A 6,389-nucleotide genomic window follows, 5' to 3' on the forward strand; every position below is an offset into this window, starting at 1 on the left:
TTTTTCTGGTTGCAAGGAAAGGTTCCTGCAGCTGTTGGAGAGGACAGGGAGCTTCTGACAATGATACTTCTTAAATTTGGGGGCTGCCTAAAACACAGTAGGTGGGGGTCTGGAAATATGGATTGTAATCATGCATCTTTTTCTAGTAAAGGTTGTACTTTCCGTGAAGCTCCCCTTAGCACCTCCAGATTTGGATTGTAGGTGACGATTAGAGGCACCTGGTTATTTTCATCTTTAGCTTTGTAATGTAGCAGGTGATTCCTTGATATTCTGGTGGCTCTTGTAATTTGGTTTTCAATTGTTCTTGGATGGTAGCCCTGATTCAAAAAGGTCTTTCTGAGGCGACCAAGATGTTTGTCTCTATCCATGGGGTTGAAACATATACGATTGTATCTAATGGCTTGGCTGTAGACAATAGAGTTTTTTATGTGTTTGGGATGGAAACTATCCCATTTAAGGTATGTTGGACGGTCGATTGGCTTCTGATACAGGGATGTTTCTGTCATTGTTCTTTAGCTTAATGATGGTGTCTAAAAAGTTAATTTCAGTGCTGGAGTAGTTAAGTGTTAAGTTGATGGTAAGATGAAATTGATTAAAGTGTTCATGGAACGTCTTTAGCTGTGGCTCATACTCAATCCAGATGATTAAAATATCATCAATGTAGCGGTAATAGGCCAGAGCCCTGATGGGACATGAGGACAAAAAGTCACTTTCAAGCTTGGCCATGAAAAGATTTGCATACTGTGGAGCCATTTTACTTCCCATAGCTGTACCAGTCTCCTGTAGATAGATCTTGTTGACAAATTCAAAGTAATTGTGGGTGAGGATGAATTTTGTGAGTTTCACCACAGAATCAGCATCATTCCCAATGTTTTCCATAAAGACTTTGCAGGCATTTAATCTATCCTGGTGTGGGATATTAGAGTACAAAGATTCCACATCCATGGTGCCCAGGATGGTTCCTTCTGGTAGAGGACCTATTGCTGCTAGTTTATTCAAAAATCAGTTGTGTCCTGAATGTAGCTTGCTCTATTCTTTACCAGGGGTTTAAGAACACCCTCTACCCATCCAGATACCTGTTCAGTAAGGGTGCCCACACATGAAATAATTGGCCTCCCTGGATTTCCAGATTTTAGGATTTTGGGAAGCTTGTAGAATGTCCCTATTCTTGGACTCTCTGGTATCAGGTCATCGACTCTTATGGATCCATCAGGCAGACAAGATACCAACTTGTTTAGTTCCTTGTAATAGTCCTATGTAGGATCCATCTCCAGTTTTCTGTAGTAGCGTGTATCCATAAGTTGTCTGTTTGCTTCCTTCATATAGTCTGATGTGTTCATCATGACTATTGCACCTTCCTTGTCAGCAGGTTTAATGATTATTTCCTTGTTGGTTTTCAGAGACTGTATAGCCTTTCTCTCCTGGGGACTGATGTTGGATGCTTGTCTGTTATGATTGGGTCACCGAGGAGGAGAGCAAGCCCAAGCTAAGCCACAGAAAACCAGAGAGGTTGGTAACTAAGCGGATTGCAGACCCCTGATCCTATCCCCACAACTAGCAGTAGCTGTGGAGCGTGCCTACGATGATCCTAGACACCTCCGCACAGCCGGAGAGCTAACTAAGCTTAAAGCAAGAAAGGGGAAGTCTAAACTGCCCCAGAGCAGACCCCAAAGGAATAGCTAGCCCCCAAACATATATTGTCGGTGAGACAAGATGAAAACACAAACGCAGGTAGGAAAATAGACTGAGCAAACGATGGGGCCCATACTGACTAGACAGGACAGGAAAGGAAAGACACTGTCTGCAATCACGCAAAAAACACTGCAAAAAGGTCCAACACATCTAATGCAAAAATACTGAAGTCGCACGACTTCTCTCACTATATCAGCACTCTGGTATATTCTGAAAGCAGAGCAAAAAGAGGCCAATCTAATAAGGGACAAAAACAAACTGGCATAAGCAGTAACATATGGATGGTGATTCAGCACAGCCCCAGCCGGAGCTGGCTGACCCACACAAAACTGAAATAGACAAAACCAGGTCAAATGTGAACAGAATAGCAAAAGAATACTTAGCTGAGCATGCAGGGACTGAGCTGGAAACTAAGACCTCAAGAGGCAGGAAAAAATCACCAGCAGGGATAGAGGGAGTCGGCTGTCTTAAATCCAGTCTGAAATCCCAGATCTCCAATCGTCATCCTCATTATCAGGTGGCAAGCCTCTGTTAATCAGATCAGCTCCATTACCTCCAGTAACCACCAGAGGGAGCCCAGAAAGAGAACTCACAACCCCTCCGTCAACCTGACCAGCTCCACAATCTTCAGCAGTAACCAGAGGTAGGTCAGAAAGCGAATTCACAACACTTGTCTCCTGTTGGTGTCTATGATATTGGATTTTATCAAATGTCAGAAGCAGTCTATATATTTATCCAAATGGGGGTTGAGTCCAGGTGGAGGTGTCCAGTCTGACCTCTTTTTGGTTGTTGGGATCTCTTTTCCTTCAGTCCGAGTGTTTTCTGAATCTTCTGTGTCATTGAAATATTCCTTCAGGCACAGTCTCCTGAAATAATGTTCCATATCACTGCAGAGTTCAGTTTTATCTAGGGCCTTAGTAGGGCAAAATGAGAGTCCTCTAGAAAGCACGGCCAGCTCCACTTTGTTGGGTTTATAATCTGAGAGATTGATGACAGTTAGATGCTTTTGTGTCTGGAATGGAGTGGTTGTCCAAGTTGTCATGTTTTGGCTTTGATTTGTATCTGTTTGTATAGAGTCCTGAATTGAGGCGCAATCTGTGTAGTTTCTTTTCAAGTTTGTTTTAGTATTGTTGTAATTTTTGCTCTGTGCTTTCTGTGTTTTCCTGAGTTTCAAATTGCTCTTGGACTTTACTCTTTATGCTGTATCAGACATGCAAAAGGTGGTTCCTTAGTCTCTCAGAAGTCCTGTGACAAAGGTTTTGCATATTGGGTATTGTAGGTATGAAGAATTGGGTTTGTAATCCAGAGTCCTTTGGGAATTAGATTCTTCTTTTGTATTCTTTTGTATTCTTCCTTATTGTAACTCAACAAACTTTTACTGTTTCAATAGTACAACCAATGTAAGATATTTTTTAACATAAGAACATTTTTCAGCAAAATGCTTTTTTCTATACTTATGAGCCTCTTTTTCCCCACTTCCTGTATCGATCAAACACTTTCAATTCCCTCTTAACAGATGAGACGGAGCAGATCGCAGATCACAAACGCTGCTCTAATCCAGGTCTATGAGCCCGACTCCTGCTGTCCTATCTGTGCTGGTTAGGACATACTATATATATTGTCCATAATGTTTACATCCTTCTACATTTCAATACCACATATCTCAACAAAAAAAGTTTGGGATATATACTAAAATCAATTTTGATGATGATTCTGTTTAGTGTTTTCCCACACACAATACACATTTTATACTTCTATACACTGCTTTAATATTCCATTCTGTCTTCAGTAGCACACCGCTCCCCAACATCTTAGATTCCGTTTTTCTAGGGGCTGTGCACTCCAGAAAACTGCCAGTTTGGGCTGATGTCATGGTTATACCACTGGTCCAAACCATGTGTTGTCCTATTCTGCTAGCATGCAGCATTGGAGGAGCACAGGGGGACTGAAGCATTCAAGATCCAGTGACATAGACCATTGCAGCACTCAATAGATCTAAGTGGCTTGAGAAATTAATCATCCCCTTGGCATTTTCCTGTTTAGCTACCTCACAACCTGGAATTTTACTGTTTTTTATGAGGGTTTGCATCAGTTCATGTAAAGAACATGTCTACAACTGTGAACATTTGCTTTTTTTCTTGTGAAGCAATCAACAAATAGGACAAAATAACTGAAAACTTCAGTGTGCTTAAGTATTCATCCCCCCCAAGTCAGAACGTCAGAACTTTGTAGAGCCTTCTATTGCGGGAAGTACAGCTGCAAGTCGCTTTGGATAAGTGTTGAGTTTTCCACATCTGGCTAGTAGGATTTTTGCCCATTCCCCAAGGCAAAACTCCAGCTCCTTCAGGTTAGATGGTCTCCTCTGGAGAACAGCAATCTTTAAGGATGACTTCAGATTCTCAATTGGATTAATGTCTGGGCTTTGACTAGGCCACTTAAAAACATTACATGTTTCCCCTTAAACCACTCGAGTGTTGCTATAGAAGTGTGCTTTTGGTCATTGTCTTGCTGGAAGGTGAACCTCCATCCTCGTCTCAAATCACTGACAGACTGAAACAGGTTTTGCACGTGAATATCCCTGTATTTCGCACCATCGATCTTCCCCTTGACTTGGACCATTTTACCTATCCCTGCTACCGAAAAACATCCCCACAGGATGATGTTGCCTCCACTATGTTTCATTGTGGGAATGGTGTTCTTAGGGTGATGAGCTGTGTTGGTTTGGCACCAAACATGGCATTTACCTTGGTGATCAAAAAGTTCAATTTTGGTCTCATCTGACCACAGCACCTTTCTCTGTATATTTGGGGAGTTTTGCACATCTTTTGGCAAACTCAAAAGCAGTCTTACAATTTTTGTGTGTAAATAAAGGCTTTTATTCTGCCTACTTTTACATAAAGGCCACTTCTATGGAGTGGTCACATGGACATATACTGCAATCTCTGCTTGGGAACCCTGCAGCTCCTTCAGGTTTACCTTTGGTCTTTGTGCTGCCTCTTTGATTAATGCCCTACTTTCACAGACTGAAAGTTTTGGCGGGTGGCCCTCTCTTCGCTGGTTTATTGTGGTACCATGTCTTTCTATTTGATAAGGGACTTGATGGTGCTCTGGGTGATTTTCAGAGATTGGGATATTTTTTTCATAATGTAACCCTGACTTGTACTTCTCAACAACTTTGTCACTGACTTGTTTGGAGATCTCCTTGGTCTTCATGGTGTTTAGTTAGTGGTGCCTCTTGCTTAATGGTGTTGAAGCCTCTGTGGCCTTTCAGAAAAGGTGTGTGTATACTGACAGACCATTTGACACTTAAATTGTACACAGGTGGACTTCCTTTCACTAACCATGTGACTTATGAAGCTAATTGCTTGCACCAGAAACTTTAAGGTCTTTATAGCTAAAGGGGTGAATACATGCACGCATGCTAATTTTTATATATTTTATCCCATAAATTTAATTTTCGCGTTTATTTTTCTCACTTCAGGTCACCAACTTAGACTATTTAGTGCTGATGCATCACACACAAATCCATTTACAAAAATATTTAAATACAGATTGTAATGTAACAAAATAGGTAAAAACTCAATAGGGGTGAATACTTTTTCAAGCCACTGTATACCAACGACCTTCCAAGCTCTACATTCATTGCTTAGCAAACAGTCCATTGTTGCAGAGGTTAACAGTGACCTAGGCAACTGACCGTAAACTAAAGCATTAAAAATCCCAACAATCTTGAAAAGGGATAGAAATACCATTAAATAGCAAAATTGCTTGTTTTTAAAATCATTTTGAAATTTTAACCATTTATCATTCTGAGACAACCCTTTAAATGATACTACTATTACCGTATTTTTCGGACCATAAGACGCACTTTTTTCCCAAAATTTTTTTTGGGAAAATGGGGGTGAATCTTATGGTTGCAATACACTTACAAATCCTGTAGTGGCGGCGGCAATCCTGGTGGCGGCGGTCCCAATACAGCCTCCCTTCCCAGGCTGGTGCGGCTGTGGTGCAGCCGTGGCTGTGCTCTGTTGTGCGGTGGTGTCGGGGCTCTGTGGGGTGGCGGCAGCGGGGATCTGTGTTGCGTGGGGGGCTCCGCCGGTATTTCATCAAAGCCCGGAAGCTCCCACAGCTCCATTGCTGCGACACGGTGGCCTCTGGAAAGATGGCCACCGGGGACAGGGCATGCTCAGATTCAGATCTCGGAGGCCCCCGGCGACCATCTTTCCGGAGGCCTACGCATTGCAGCAACGGAGCTACGGGGGTCTTCTGGGCTTTGATGAAATGCCGACGGAGACCCCACGCAGCAGAGAGCTACTGCCACCCCAGGACAGATTGCTGCCGCCCCACAAAGCCCAGCCACCCCACAGAGCCCACGCCACCCCAGAGACCTGTCGCCCCACAGAGCACAGCCACCCTACAGAGCACCGCCACCGCACCAGCCTGGGATTTCCCGGAGGCCACCGCACCTGCCTGGCCCACCGAACGACCCCTGTGACCACTCCTCCACCTGTGCAGATCCCTTCCCTGGTAAGCTGAATTCTGACTGTAAAACGGACCCCCATTTGACACATTATTTTTTTCCCCTATTTTCCTTCTGTAAATTTGGGGTGCGTCTTATGGTCCGGTGCATCTTATAGTCCGAAAAAATATGGTACTTTAATTTAATCCATACCAGTATTCAGTGAAAGTCATACATG

Source organism: Dendrobates tinctorius, unplaced genomic scaffold (genome assembly GCF_039654945.1).
Source record: "Dendrobates tinctorius isolate UK_male_01 unplaced genomic scaffold, ASM3965494v1 ptg000008l, whole genome shotgun sequence".
Taxonomy (NCBI): Eukaryota; Metazoa; Chordata; class Amphibia; order Anura; family Dendrobatidae; genus Dendrobates; species Dendrobates tinctorius.